The 15601-nt window shown below is 41.8% G+C and overlaps 1 protein-coding gene and 1 long non-coding RNA gene across 3 annotated transcripts in view; one reads left to right on the forward strand and one right to left on the reverse strand.

Annotated features, from left to right (window-relative positions):
• Positions 1–15601, forward strand: part of robo1 (roundabout guidance receptor 1) — a 922568-nt gene that overhangs the window by 390066 nt on the left and 516901 nt on the right. The window lies entirely within an intron of this gene.
• Positions 1346–14517, reverse strand: LOC134297429 (uncharacterized). The gene is made up of 3 exons (XR_010004162.1): positions 14422–14517; positions 10406–10551; positions 1346–1435 (listed from the first exon to the last, which is right to left on the reverse strand). It is a non-coding gene; the product is annotated as an uncharacterized LOC134297429 (long non-coding RNA).

Here is a 15601-nt window from a genome sequence, read left to right on the forward strand (position 1 = left end):
CCCCGCCAAGCCACGGCCCCGCGACTCGAGGAGAGCGGCCATGTTGGAGAGGGGCCTTGAGGAGGGGGATAGTGTGATGTCTCATGGGCCTTGTAGTCCCGTTCCTAGTGCTATTGTGGCAGATGAGAAGGAAAATTTGGGATTTCCTCCGGTTCAGCTTGAATCGGAGCCTCGCCACCTGGAGGATGTTTATCCTCAGGAAGCTAACCAAACAAGCCTTGGGCAGAATTCTCCCCCGTTTTCCCGAAAGGATAATTATAATAGAGATAGAGGAGCGAGGGAGGCTAATCGCCGGAGCCTCAGAATCGCTGCCAGACAATTAGCTGATTAAGTCTGCTTCCCTTGGGAAATTCTAAGGAGTCATGCATCTGGACACAGTTTGGGTTTCACTTCTTGTTCTCCAGGGAAAGTGTTCTATTGGCGGGAAAACAAGATCCTATATGGGGGTTTTGCCGCAAGGGGAACCTTGCGGAGTCAATTTGTTCAGCTTGAGGAGAGAGATCGTGTGTGGACTACGTACCCCAGTTCCCTGTTTCCTGGATCGAGTTTTCAGCCTTGTCTTGTTTCACGGATCAAGTTTCCAGCCTAGCCTTTTTTCACGGACTTCTCTGGACTCAGTTCATGTTTCATGTTTGCCTTGTTTCAAGTTTTGATTTAGCCAAGAATCAAGTCTATTTTCCAGCCTTGTTATCAAGCTACTTTGGATTTTAAGGACCCTGTCATTTCCCCACACTTTGCTTGGCAAAGTGTGTGTTTCGGTCAAGTGGATTAAAACTTTGAACTCTAATATCTTATATTGGACAATACATTTCTGGACTATAATTTGGCCTTTCCTGAAAGGTCTGCTTCTGAACTATATTCTTCACTTGTTTTTATTGACTTTATATATTTCTATAATAAAGATATTAGATAGATTCTGGTCTCTGCGCATGGTTATTGGTGCTCTGCAGCCTGGGTCCTGACAGGAATTATAGTGCTATTATTGTGTAGTTTGAAAGTTCCTTGACTTGGCCCAATTCTACTTTACCCAGGTTGGCTCCTGGCTGTTCCTGACAGAGATAAGTAAAAAGGCTAGTTGGTTAGGCTATAAAATTGAACTTTGTTTGAATGTTTCTTGTATGTCTCATTTTGCTTGTGCTTCTGATTCTGGTGTGGCTTATTTTCTGGTCCTGCATTCTTGTTTGCTAATTGCTAGTGATTGTTCTTCAGTCCTAACTAGATATTTTTGGGAGAACTGTTTAAATGTTTCTGCAATGTTGTAACTCGCCTCGAGCCATGAAGAGAGGCGGGTAAGAAATACAATTATTATGATTATTAACATTTGAAGTGTTACAAATTTTTGATCTCAAATACTGGAGTACTGATTGAATATTGTTGTTCAAAAATCTTCTGATCTTTCGTCACCTGCTTGTCCCCAGAACGTCAATTCAATCCACTACAAAAAAAAACCAAAAAAAAAAAAAACCAACGTTTCTTGAATTGGCACAATTTCCAGCACTTCTGTGTTCCATAACTTTGAAATTCAAATTTATGGCTAAAATTTGTTTTTAAACACCCAAAAGATTTGTAAAAGATATGCCATTGATTTTTTAAATATTTTTATACAGTTGCATATATAAAAGTTATTAAAAGCAGATGTATGTGTGCTGACCATATGAAAAATGCCCAAGTGCATAGAGGAATAATACCTTTATTATATAAAAGCTGATCTCCTAGTTCAGATGTTTAGGTCTCACTGCATTACGGGTGAAGTGGATAGTAAGTCATACTATTACTCTTCTCACAGTAGCAGTTTCACATTTTATGGGGAAATTATAAGAATATTGGAATAAAATTTAGAAAAAATGATGAGATAAAATGGTGGATATTACTGTGATCTGAGCTGTACACTGACCTCAATATGATTACTTTCTTCTTGAGAGGTCAGTGATTCCTGTTGAGTTCTACTACAGATAGAAAATAGTATCCACAGTACATATAGTCATGACAATACTAAATTCAGCCACGGACAACACCAATGTTAATCCTGGACACTTTCCATTGCTCCGGATTTTTTAAAAGTAAAAGTTGGGTGGATTAATACTTTAGTCTTCATGGCATAATGAAATATTTTTGTAACTTGGTAAATTTATCTAGTAGGCTAGCTTATTGCTTAACATTTGCCCTCCAATTAGTTCCTATATTTATAGTCAAGTCTGCCAAGACAGAGAAAAGAACAAAATGTGAGTAGGCATGGGACATGTAGACCTGTCATAGAATCAGATAAGCACTAAGTTGTAGAAGAGGCACAGAAGACTATGAAATGAATCAATTGTCTTTGATAAAAGCAGCTAAATCAAACAAGTAAGTATGTGGATAAAGAACATCAAGAAAATAATAATGAGTCATCTTTGGCTGAAACACAAGCCATAAGAACAGTCCAGAAGGTAAGAGCTTCTACAACAGCATTCCTGCTTGCCTGCCTTCTGGACCACAAGAGCTGCAGAAACTGCTGCTGAGCAGGCCTACCTACAAACTGGGCGTGGTTCCCCGCACCTACTGTGGCTTCCACCTGAGGGCTGCTGCTTTTGGGAGTGGGTGATTGGACCCTTTAAGGGCCTCCTGACTCCAGTGGCAGAAACAGTCCAGAAGGTAAGAGCTTTTACAACAGCATTCCTGCTGCCTGCCTTCTGGACCACAAGAGCTGCAGAAACTGCTGCTGAGCAGGCCTACTGCTGGATCCTGCCACCTTGGCCTTGCTGTTAGAACTGAGAGTCTGTCCTACATAAAGAACTATACCATCATCCCTTTATCGTCCCATACCTTGCTGGGAGTTCTTTCTGGGGCCAAGTGCACTACTACGACTGGCCCCCACCTTAGCCGGGCAGAGATTCTACGTAAGAACCAAGACTGAAGGCACAGTTCCATCTTCTGGCCCTGTTGTTTGGTGAGTCAGCCTGCTAATACCATCTAGTCTGCCAATCCAACTAGGCTGACGGGGCCTGTGCATTGTCTGCTCACCCAACCTACCTTGGAACTGCTCCAGCACTATATACCATCTAGAGATGCACTGTTATCACTTTATTGATGTACTAAGCACTTTATCTAGCTATTATAATTAATTGTTATGAACTTTTCCACGCTGCTATGAATTGTGTTTAGCCGTGTCAATTTGGAGCCACGAGTTGGGGGTTAGGGTGGGTCAGCCAAGAGGATAAAGGAGGGTGTGTTTTATGGACCTTCAGAACAGCCATATTTTGTCCGGGACTATGTCAAATCACACTGTCATTTTATCATTTAAAGAACTGTATAACGCTATAGTAAGAGCTAAAGCCTCTGGCATTTTAACTGTGATTTTAGTATTGTCCCTTAGTTTGTTGTTTTACCTCCCCCACCCTAGTGATTCTACTTTAACTACTTATGAACTAGATCCCCCCCACCCCTAGCACTTTGCACTTTGAGGAACAAAACAAGATGGGAGAGAGTTAAAGAACAGCATAGTGCACTTTACATCAGTAACTTCCAAGTGGGGGGAGTGGGGAGAGGAATTTAAACAGGGATTTGGTTTACATTTGAGAGCTAGTGCCAGCCCAATGACTCAGATGCCTTCTGTTGACATTGCAGAGCCAGAGCCAATTCAGGATGCCCTTGAAACAGTGCCAGCTCTCCCAGATTCTCCTGAAGGGTTGGTGTTTGATCGCAGAGACAAAGCTTCAGGAGAAGCACCAGATTAGCGGAGCATGGTGACTATGGCTAAGCTCCATTCTCTTGGGAAGAATTTGGGAGTCAGACACCTGGCGTGGTGACTATGACAAGCTCAGTTCTCCTGGGAAGTTTTAGGTAGTCAGGCACCTGGTTTGGGGGAGCTTATGAACTTCAATAAAAGTATTGCGCTGGGATCTTTCTTTCGCGGTATCAACTTTACTCCTTACTGAGAAGCATCATCGTCTCTAGCTCTTGAAATCCAAGCTGCCTGAAGGTGCGCTTACTCTTGAGTAGACCGGGCGCCAGTCTACCTCCTTGCTCAAGTTTGGACTGCGTTTCATCTCCTGCACATCCAGTTCCTGCCTTGCCCAGAAATCCTGCTTTTGGACATTTACTCCAAAGAACACTTCTTGCCACTTTTCCCCACTCAATACTCAAGCCGAGTTTGAGTGTGTTTTGGTTTCTGGACTTTGAACTTTAATATTGGACATAAGACTTTCACTTATTGGACTACTTTTGATCTTTCCTGGAAGGTCAATTGCTTATTCAACTTTGCTGCTTATTTCCTTTTGGAACTTTATTTGCTTTAATAAAGATATTATATTGTTATTGGTCTCTGTGTTGGTTTTCAGTGCTCTCGCTGCCTAGAGGTGTAACACTGGTGTTGGAGTCCCAGCGGCTTTTAGTGCTGGGGGGCTTCAATGTCCATGCCGAGACCAACCTGACTGGCGCAGCTCAGGACTTCATGGCGTCCATGGCAACCATGGGGCTGTCCCAATTGGTATCTGGTCCCACCCACAGAGCGAGGCACACACTTGACTTGGTTTTCTGCCAGGGATGGGAGGTGTAACACCCCTAGGCTGCGTGAGCACTGGAAACCAATGCGGAGGCCAATAAACAATCTAATATCTTTATTAATGCAATAAAAGAATAAAACAAAAGTATGCAGAGTATATAGTCAAGCAATTGTCCTTTTAGGAAAGATCAAAAATAGTCCAAATAAATGAAGTTATGTGTCCAGTATTAGAGTCCAAAGTCTATAATCCAATAACCGAAACACACTCAAACTCTTTGGAAGTTTGAGTGGGGAAAGAGCAAGGATTCACAGAGAGATTCTTGAAGTAAAGTCCAGACAAGGATTTGAGGCTAGGCAAGGTAATTCGTGGTGGATCTGAAATGCAGTCCAAACTTGAACAGGAGTGAAAACGCAACTCCCGGTCTACTTGTGAGTAAGCACACCGGAGGGCTGCTTAGGAGCTCGGAAACAAGGGACGATGTTCTTCTTTGAATAGTCACGCTGACACCGCGATAGGGAAAGCTCAGTGCAGAACTTTTATGGAAGTTCAAGAGCTTCCCCCAACAGGTGTTTAACTCCCCAAATCTTCCCAGAGAATGTAGCTATTTCAACATGCCTGCCTCCCCGAAACTTCCCAAGGGAAACGGTTTAATTACAATCGTCTCTCTCAGCTAATCTCGCGCTTCGTCTTAGAAACTGCTTATGGGAGCGATATGTTTTGAGAAAGGTCTTCCTATCAAACACAACACTTTCCGGGGAATCAGGCTCTGTTTCAAGGGCGTCCGTAATTGGCTTTGGCACGAAAATGTCAACAGGGTACATCTGGAATGGAACAGAATCTTGCTGAGATGGGAAAAAGCCCAAATCCTCTTCAGTTTGATCTATGATGGCTGCGAGGTCATGGGCCAAAGGTCCCTGAGACATCACAGGAGGAAGGTGGCGGTGTGGAGGAGCTTACCATTGCTCCTTTGCCATGATCAGGTTTAGGCTGACTGCGCCACCTATCCTCTGCAGGGATGGAGGACCCATTAAAATGGTCCACCCCAGGAGGCTTATTGTGATGTCCCATGGGCCCCTGGGTCATGACCATGGCGCCATTATGGATCAAAGTGATGAGGAAATGGGATTTCTGCCATTTCAGCAAGAGGCTGTTCCTTTCCAGATGCCTTTTGTTGACAATTCTAGCCCGGAGCTCATTAAAAAGGACCTTGAACAACGCCTATTCCCAACACCTCTCCCCCCTTTGCGAGAAGGGAATTTTGGGAGGCTAGCCGCTCAGAGAAAGCGCAAACACGAAAAAGCGCCCGATTAGCGGCTAGACAGAGCACTAATTAGCTCGTTTCCCCTGAGAGTTCTTAGGGAGGATCGCATCTGGCCGGAGATGTTGTTTCAGTTCTTTTCCCTTGGGAAAAGGAGCATTGGACACCTGCTTTGCAGGGAGATTTGAAGTTCTTTAAAAGTTCCCCGCACTGGCTAGTCCTTGCGGAGTCAACATGTGAGTTTGGAGGAACAACTTCGTTTCCAGCCAAGTGTGGACTGCGTTAAGTCCACTGCCTTCCAGCCTTGTCGTGCTTTGCCCAGCCGTGTTCCTTGATTTGTCTTGCCATGAATCCAGTCTTGTCTTGTTGTGCCGTGTATCCAGCCTTGTGTTCAATTCCTTGCCTTTGGACTTGTTTGAACTCCAGTGAAAGACTTGGACATTTTCCCCACTCAAACTGCTTGGAAGTTTGAGTGCGTTTCGGTTTTGGATTACAAACTTTAAACTCTAATATTATATATTGGACAATATATTACTGGACTATATTTGACCTTTCCTGAATGGTCTATTGATGGACTATATTTTCTACTTGTTTTCATTTTAATTCCTTAATTCCTTAATAAAGATATTAGATTGTTTATTGGCCTCGGTGTATTTGGTTTCCAGTGCTTTTGCAGCCCGGGGAGTCACACTTATGGATCCAGATGGATTCCTGACGGCTCTTGGGGAGTTTCCAGCCACCTCGGTTGGTGATCCTGTTGGTGCCCTGGTCTCTCTCTGGAATGGGGAGATGACCAGAGCAGTAGACACGATCGCTCCGGAACGTCCCCTCTTGAGTAACTGAGCTAAACCGACGCCTTGGTTCACCGAGGAGTTGGCAGCGATGAAGCGAAAGAAGAGGGAACTAGAGCGCATGTGGCGTTCAGAGTGGAACGAATCAGACCGAACATGGCTATGTGCCTACTTAAGGTCATATGCCGTGGCAATAGATGCTGCAAATAATGCTTTCTTGTCAGCTAATATTGCGTCCACAAAGAACCGTCCGGCGGAGCTGTTCCGAGTTGTCAGAGGTTTGTTAAATCCCGTCGCTCAAGACGGGATCCCTGATAAGTCGGCAGCCCGCTGCGAAGCATTTGCTCGGTTCTTTGCAGACAAAGTCGCTCTGATCCGCTCCGGCTTTGACACCATATTAACGGAAGTCTCCGAGGATGTAACACAAGCACCTGCTTGTCCTATTTTGATGGATTATTTCCAATTGGTTCAGCCTGAGGATATGGACAAGGTGCTTGGCAAGGTGAGGGCTACCACATGCATCCTAGACCCCTGCCCATCCTGGCTGATAAAGGAAGCCAGAGGGGGTTTGGCCGAGTGAGTGAAGGTGGTAGTGAATGCCTCCCTTCGGGAAGGCATTTTTCCAGCGAGCCTCACATTGGCTGTTATCAAACTGCTGTTGAAGAAGCCATCACTGGACCCCACTCAATTGGATAACTTTTGGCCCATTTCCAATCTCCCCTTTTTGGGCAAGGTCATGGAACGTGTGGTGGCTGCACAACTCCAGGCATTCTTGGTTGACACTGATTTTCTGGATCCGGCACAGTCTGGCTTCAGGCCGGGGCATGGTACCGAGACAGCCTTGGTTGCCTTAATCAATGATCTTCGCCAGGAACTGGACAAGGGGAGTGTGTCCCTGCTGGTTCTGCTGGACCTCTCAGTGGCCTTCGATACCGTCGATCACAGTATCCTTTTGGGGCGCCTTGCCGAGATGGGTCTCGGAGGCACTGTTTTGCAGTGGCTTCGGTCCTTCCTAGAGGGTCATTCCCAAATGGTGTCACTGGGGGACACCTGCTCAGCCCCACAACCGTTGTCTTGTGGGGTCCCGCAGGGGTCAGTACTGTCCCCCATGTTGTTTAACATATACATGAAGCTGCTGGGAGAGATCATCCAGAGTTTCGGGGTGAGGTGTCATCTGTACACAGATGATGTCCAGCTCTGTCACTCCTTCCCACCTGTCACTAAGGAGGCTATTCAGGTCCTGAACTGGTGTCTGGCCACTGTGTTGGACTGTATGAGGGCGAACAAATTGAAATTGAATCCAGACAAGACAGAGGTCCTCCTGGTCAGTCGTAGGGCTGAACAGGGAATAGGGTTACAGCCTGTGTTGGACGGGGCCGCACTCCCCCTGAAGACACAGGTTTGCAGTCTGTGGGTTCTCCTGGATTCATCGCTGAGCCTGGAGCTACAGGTCTCAGCAGTGGCCAGGGGAGCATTTGCACAATTAAGACTTGTGTGCTAGCTGTGCCCGTACCTTGGGAAGTCTGACTTGGCCACGGTGGTCCACGCTCTGGTTACATCCTGTTTGGATTACTGCAATGTGCTCTACTTGGGGCTGCCTTTGAAGATGGTCCGGAAGCTTCAATTAGTACAACGAGCGGCAGCCAGGCTTATAACTGGAGCGGCTTATAGGGAGCACACCACTCCTCTGTTGCGTCAGCTCCACTGGCTGCCAATATGCTGCTGAGACCAATTCAAAGTGCTGGTCTTGGCCTACAAAGCCCTAAACAGTTCTGGTCCAACTTACCTATCCGAACGTATCTCCTCCTATGAGCCTATCAGAACTTTAAGATCATCTGGGGAGGCCCTGCTCTCGGTCCCACCTGCCTCACAAGTGCGGCTGGTGGGAATGAAAGATAGGGCCTTCTCAGTGGTAGCTCCTCGGCTATGGAACTCCCTCCCCAGTGACATCCGGCAGGCTCCATCCCTTCTGAGTTTTAGGAAAAAGGTGAAGACCTGGCTTTGTGAACAAGCGTTTAATGAATGAATTATGTTGGCTTTGACTCGGTCCGGATTAAGGTTTACATGCAAGGTTCTTGTGGATGAATGGTTTAAGGATTTTTATTGTACTGTTTTAAATGTATTTATTGTATTATGCTAAATTGATTGTTTTAATTGCCTATGTTTTATTTTTTATACTATATATGGCATTGAATTTTGCCAGATTGTGAGCCGCCCTGAGTCCCTTCGGGTGAGAAGGGCGGAATAGAATTGATGGAAATAATAAATAATAATAATAAGAAGAATTTGCACGAATCCTGTACTAGACATTGTGTTAACATTAGACCTATATGAACATTCAGCTGCCTTTGTCTTTCACACACACAGCAGGAATAAGAAATAAATTATCTCCAAGGAAACTATTGATATTGATAGAAATGTAATTCACTGAACAAGATTGTATGCTTAACATTGATGAGAAGGAAGAGAACTGCAGCAACAAAAAACAAATAGGTATATTTCTCTTTCATAGCAGATGATGTAAAAATAATAAGTTCTTGTGGGACAAAGCTATTAATGAGTAAGATATACATATACATTGCTCCTGCCAACTAATGATGTAACTTCTGTATGTGTTGGCAAGTACTGTGCTTGTATATGCCTGGTCTATCAGGAATTGTTGAGGATTCTTGGTGGGACAAAAGATACAGACAGAAACTGGAAGATATGCAAAAAGAAGTCTTTGGGGAGAATCTAGTTTGCAAAGACATGGAATTTCAGCTGTACATTATTTTGCAGAAAGAGCTCTCATGGAGGATTGCTGCTTTCTATCTAAGTCCCATGTAGCTTGTTACAATTTACTTTTTTTTTAAAAGACCATAGTCCTTTCACTAGAAAGAGAGAAAAATGGTTGGAAAGACATCTACAACTTCTTAACATTCTTGCAAACTATTAATTCCAACTATTCATACTTTTTTCCAGGCTGTAATACAATGTATGTGTTGTTAGCCCAAAAGTCCCATTGACTTTTTGTGTATTTCAAAGAAAATGTCTCAATAATAGCTGTATACAGCTGAAATAGAAAATAAGACAGATATGAAATTATGTCATGCTATTTGGGTCAGATACTTTCAGCAATATAAGCACAAACTGCAATGTCTTGATTCCCTTCCCTATTCCCTATAATCTTGTACATAGTTAGATATGTTCCTTTTAGCCCCTTGATGAAGTTTAGGGCTGCGATCCTGTGAGAAGGTGTTAGAGGACTGAAGATGCATATGCAGAAGTTGGATGTGATGGGAAGAATTCTCTGGATGTGGACTTTTACGAGTATTGATTCACCCGTACCTTTTTCCTTTCATCCCATGGCTTAATTATCATACTGGCTCTTTACTTAGTATTAGGCTAATGGAGAAACCTCACCATGGAAATCCTTCGGGAAGTGACACATTAACCTGAATTATCTAATTTATTGATGCCCCCAGTTAATGTATGCAGTATTTCCAGATCTACTATAACATGCTTTTTCAGTTGATAATGTAGAATGGCAAAGAAGAAAAATAAATAACAATGTTTAATAAAAATGTGCAGGTTTGCATAGTGTGTACGTTTTGGTATGTACATAATGTTTTGCTAACACTCCATCTAGTATTGAAGACATGGACAATGGGACTAAATGAGATTTTTACAGGAATAGGAACTACGTGCACAGCCCTGATGCAAAAAACAAATTCAGATCTCAAACAGTATGATCTGCATTACATAGCATGGATTTCATTCTCATTGCATACTTATTGTTGTGCACAGCTGTATCTGAATTTCAGCCAACATCTTAAAAAGCTGTTCTAAAACCAGACGATGTATTTCAAGTCAAGTGAAGGTTATGCATAACTTACCTGAATAATCCCAAAGAAAGGACTATCTGTATGTAATATCGCAACCAACTGCATTCATTTACTGGCTGTCTCTAGCTTCATTAGATGATAAAAGCAGATCTTCAAGCTTGGGTCCCACTGGTGTTTGTGAACATAAGATCCAGCTGCTAGCAAAATGGAACAATAAATTAAACATAATTATGCACAGTGGGCACAACCTTATCTAGGCAGCTTGTAAATGGCAAATAGGTACCTGCCAAACATGCTTGTTTTCTGCAAAGGTGACTCTGAGATATTAAAATCATCACCTGACTTTAATGGCTTAAAAATTCACATTTGCAGGTTCAACATTTCAAATTACCTTTGTCTTTAAAAAGTCTTATTCTTTATTCAGTCAATTGATGTGCTTCAACAGAAAACAATAGGGAAAGACACCCTTCAAAAGTTTATATTTTTAATCCAGGGCACCAACTATGTTATTCATAATATTCAAGCTCACTATATTGATATTCAAATTTTATTCTATTTTCATAAATCGCCAAAGTAGGGGGTTATGTTACCCTAAAATAATATTTCAAAAAATAAAAAAAACAAATAAAAGAAATGAAACTCAAATTCCCTTCCATTCTTTCCAAAGGTATGAACACTATTCATTGACAACCATAATTAAAAAAAAAAAAAACAAGAAATGACCTCTAGATGGGTATTTAAATAATAAATAGGTTACTGGATTAATGCACTAAACTTTTACCTTAAGGACATCATTTAAATCAATGTAATTACTTAGTACTAAAATTGCAAGTTCAAAGGGGTGACAATATGTTTCTACGGAATTGCACACATCATATTATTCTGCAAAACTAATGTTACTTGTTTAATTGCTAACAGTCCATATCTTGGAGACATTACAACTAATTGTCAATTTCAGTAGTAAGTATTTTGAAAACCCTTTGATGAAAACAAATTCTCTTGTCAGTTTCTTTTATCAATCTGTTTTACAAACTTGTTTTTCATAAAATTGAGAATATTATCTTATAAACTCATATCATAGTACCTGAACATAGCTGTTTAGTAGCTGAAGTACTTTGGCCACATAATGAGAAGACAGGAAAGCTTAGAGAAGAGAATGATACTGGGAAAAATGGAAGGAAAAAGGAAGAGGGGTCAACCAAGGGCAAGATGGATGGATGGTATCCTTGAAGTGACTGGTTTGACCTTGAAGGGGCTGCGAGTGGCCACGGCCAACAGGCAACTCTGGCGTGGGCCGGTCCATGAGGTCACATAGAGTCGGAAATGACTGAACGAATAAACAACAACAAACATAGCTGATTCTATTCTTCTGAGAAAACTTAAACCAAGTTTCCTCTTTTAATATGTATCCAGCCATTATCATTGATTCAACAGAACATTAACATTGAAGCATGCCCCCCCTCCAAAAAATTGAAGCAAGCCAATATGGTAGATGGTAGGAAAAATTAAAAACAAGTTAAGTGGTAGGCTGTTTTGTGGCATCTTGAAAGTTTAAAAAGCAGATTTATGAAAAGGAGTTTATGGAGTACAGATTTACCAAGAAGTGGAAGAGTATTATGTCACTTTTCAGTAGCATTTCTATTGCCTATTGCCTAGTCCTATATTCATGTGGAGAATGTATTGAACAGGTTGTCTGGAAATGCAACTGTGTCCTGGAAGTGATTCAATATTCATTGTGGCAGGAAAAAAATGTGCTTTTACATGTGCCCGATGCTCTTCTAGAAAGATGCCACTGTATCTATAGGAACATATGAAGCATGCTTCACCACTGAGTCTTTCCACTCAAGGCACACATTACATTCTCCATATGAGGAGTATCTCATAGGAATCATCTTTGCATGCCTGAACTGCCCTTTTGTGCTTGCCATCCTGTTAGCATAATTCATCCATAATTATATTCTAGTAGGATATCACTTCAGTATTGCAAAAGAGAAGTTAATTGTTGGCTGTGGCTATGGCTGTTGATTGAAGTTACCTAACTGAGAACACTAATTGGCAATTAACTTAGTTTAGGTCTCAGCCAAGCAGTGATAAAAAGGCTTTAGTAATCTCAGTTGGATAAACAGGAAATGTGTGTGAATAAGCAGAAGACTAGGAAGTCAGATTTGGAAAAGGAGCAGCTGGCTCTCAGAGGGACGGAACTTCTAAAATTTGTAAACGTGTTGCAGTCAAACAAAAGGATCTGTAATAAGCAAGACTGCATTGTGGCTTCCCTAAGTTTTCAGCATAGATGTCTGAAGAACTGCTGTGCCAGCAACCACTTTTACAACCTCCATATATTAGCATGACTAACAAATACAAGATAAAGCTGTACATGTCTTTACATATAGTACTACAAAGATATGAAGATAGGAACAGGCTGATTTGAAAAGGGTAGGATGGGTCACCTTGGAAAAGCTAAAGCCTCCAGCTGAGTGGGATTTTTCTCTCTCTACATCCTGCCTTTTCTAAAATTGTTGCCATTTTAGCCTTGTGATATTGCAATTAGAGACTTGTGAAGTAAGGGTAAAAGCTTCTGTCTATATAGGACACACTGTGTCCTGCTCCTTATTTGGGGGGATTACTACATCGAAGGGGGATTGTGCTACGTGTCCATGCATAGAACATGCAGAGAGATAAGCCACATGAAGCGTTTCAGTACAGAAACCCTTGATATGCACTTATCATAATGGGGAAGTATTTTGCTACTTAAAATTACACTATTTTCAAGTCACTATGTGTACCTAATCTCTACTTATAAAGGAGAAATACTGAACCAAGTAATTTATACATATATATAATTCATGCATCAAAAGTTACATACACATTTGAATACATTATTGATCTGATAGCACGCTGCCTAAGCCTGAATCTATTTCCATCAACTAGCATGGCCTCTTTGACTTAAGGGATCATTGGGTCAGGGCAAATCATTAGCTGCTTTAGGAAGTATAGAAAATGGATATCTCATAGCATGCTGCTACTAGAATTAAAGGAGCCATTCAGTGTAAATGCCATAGCTGTGAAAACTGCATTAACCATTGCTTACAGAAAAGGATGCTAACAAAATACAAGAATCTTCCTTAGCTCCTCATTTTATACTACAGCTTGTGTAGACATATATACATTTTTGTCCCATTCTAACCATTTTGGGGAAATAGTCTGTCTCCTTTTGCACTGGTGGAACAAGATCTTATTTGCAGTTGTGAAATTATACAGGCGGTATTGCCTGCATTGTGAGTGGGAAAATGTCCTGTAATATGGAGTTATTAGTACAGGGAAATCATAGAGTTGGAAGAGACCTCGTGGGCCATCCAGTCCAAACCCCTGCCAAGAAGCAGGAAAATCTCATTCAAAGCACCCCCAATAGGTGGCCATCCAGCCTTTGCTTAAAAGCCTCTAAAGAAGGAGCCCCCACCACACTCTGGGGCAGAGAGTTCCACTGCCGAACAGCTCTCACAGTGAGGAAGTTCTTCCTAATGTTCAGGTGGAATCTCCTTTCTCATAGTTTGAAGCTATTGTTCCATGTCCTAGTCTCCAGGGCAGCAGAAAACAAGCTTGCTCCCTCCTCCCTATGACTTCCCTCAGATATTTATACATGGAACTCCTCATGTCTCCTTTTAGCCTTCTCTTCTGCAGGCTAAACATGCCCAGCTCTTTAAAGCACTCCTCGTAGGGCTTGTTCTTCAGACCCTTGATCATTTTAGTCACCATTGTCTGGACACATTCTAGCTTATCAACATCTCCCTTCAATTGTGGTGTCCAGAATTGGACACAGTATTCCAATTCCAATTCTAACCAAGGCAGAATATGACTACCCTGGATCTAGACACTATACACCTATTTATGCAGGCCAAAATCCCATTGGCTTTTTTAGCTGCTGCATCACATTGTTGGTTCATTTTCACCTTCATGTCCACGAAGACTCCAAGATCTTTTTCACACTTATTGTTATTGAGCCAGGCACCCCCCATTCTGTATCTTTGCATTTCATTTTTTCTGCCTGAATGGAAAATATTCTTCCTAACCTATTTAGAAGTGCCCCAAAGTCCATATGCTGACCACAAAGCCAACCGGACTAACAGTGCATCAGCACCAGTGCCCTGTCCTCCTTGGGGCTCCACTGTCACTGTTTAGTCAACCAGAAACAACTCCACAGAAAAGCCTTGTTGTCAATGTTGCTTCTGGTGAAGTCACAAAAGGACACCACAAGTGACATCACCAGCAAGGCTTTGCCAGAGAGCTGCTTCTGGCCAACAAAAGAGCAGTGGGTCTTTTTGACTTGTGAAGCGATTTCCCCGATTCCATTTATTTTAGCCATCCACATGTTACAAACACTAGGGATCACCAGAGTTTCCTGAAAGCTTTTGAGTAACCTGCAATTCTTATGATGGTTTAACATCTTGAAGCAGTGCTTCTGCTGTAGAACTTACATTTTATCCAAAAGTGGAAATGAGAAGATATGGGAATTTATTAACTGGTGTCAAGATGCTCTGAAAATTATTTGTATGCTGGTGGCATTAAAGAAACCATGAACATATCAATATCTTTATAAAGACTGTGAAGGACTGTGAAGTTATCATCTGGAGAAATATAATCTTCTTTGGAAATGATCATCAGCATCCCACATTTGTAAACGAATATTATGTAAGTCTTTTGGCACAACATGAGTAGATATAAATTCAAAACATTGTCATCTTTAATCTATTGCCAAATGACACTGTATTCTGCTTAGAAGGCATACAGGTGTTAATGCATTCTCTTTTGAGAATAAAGGCATCACCCTATTAACAAGTTCACAGTGTTTTGTTTGCTTCACGTAAAATGCAGTTTGTAGATGAAGAGATTAAAATACGATTATGTCCTCTGTGGGAACCAGTAATTGTCTTCAGAGCTGACCTATGTTGAATAAATAGTGCTTTCTAGAGCAAAACAGACTAGCTATAAAAAGTCATTAGACTTTTGATGATCATACAGTATTTATATTATTAACTGCCTTCATAAAAAAATAGTTTACCAGAACCAATAATATCTATTTAAGAGATGGCAGGAAATGGCATGTAATTCTCAACTGAAGTCGAGATCGCAACTAAGGCAGAATTTTAAATAAAAAAATCCTTTTGTATGATAAAATCCAAAGTGTCAAAATAGATATACAGTAGATAATTAATCGGAACCCAAGCAACCAGCAAAAAAAGCATGGCAGAA

The sequence above is a fragment of the Anolis carolinensis genome, chromosome 3 (assembly GCF_035594765.1).
Source record: "Anolis carolinensis isolate JA03-04 chromosome 3, rAnoCar3.1.pri, whole genome shotgun sequence".
NCBI lineage: Eukaryota > Metazoa > Chordata > Lepidosauria > Squamata > Dactyloidae > Anolis > Anolis carolinensis.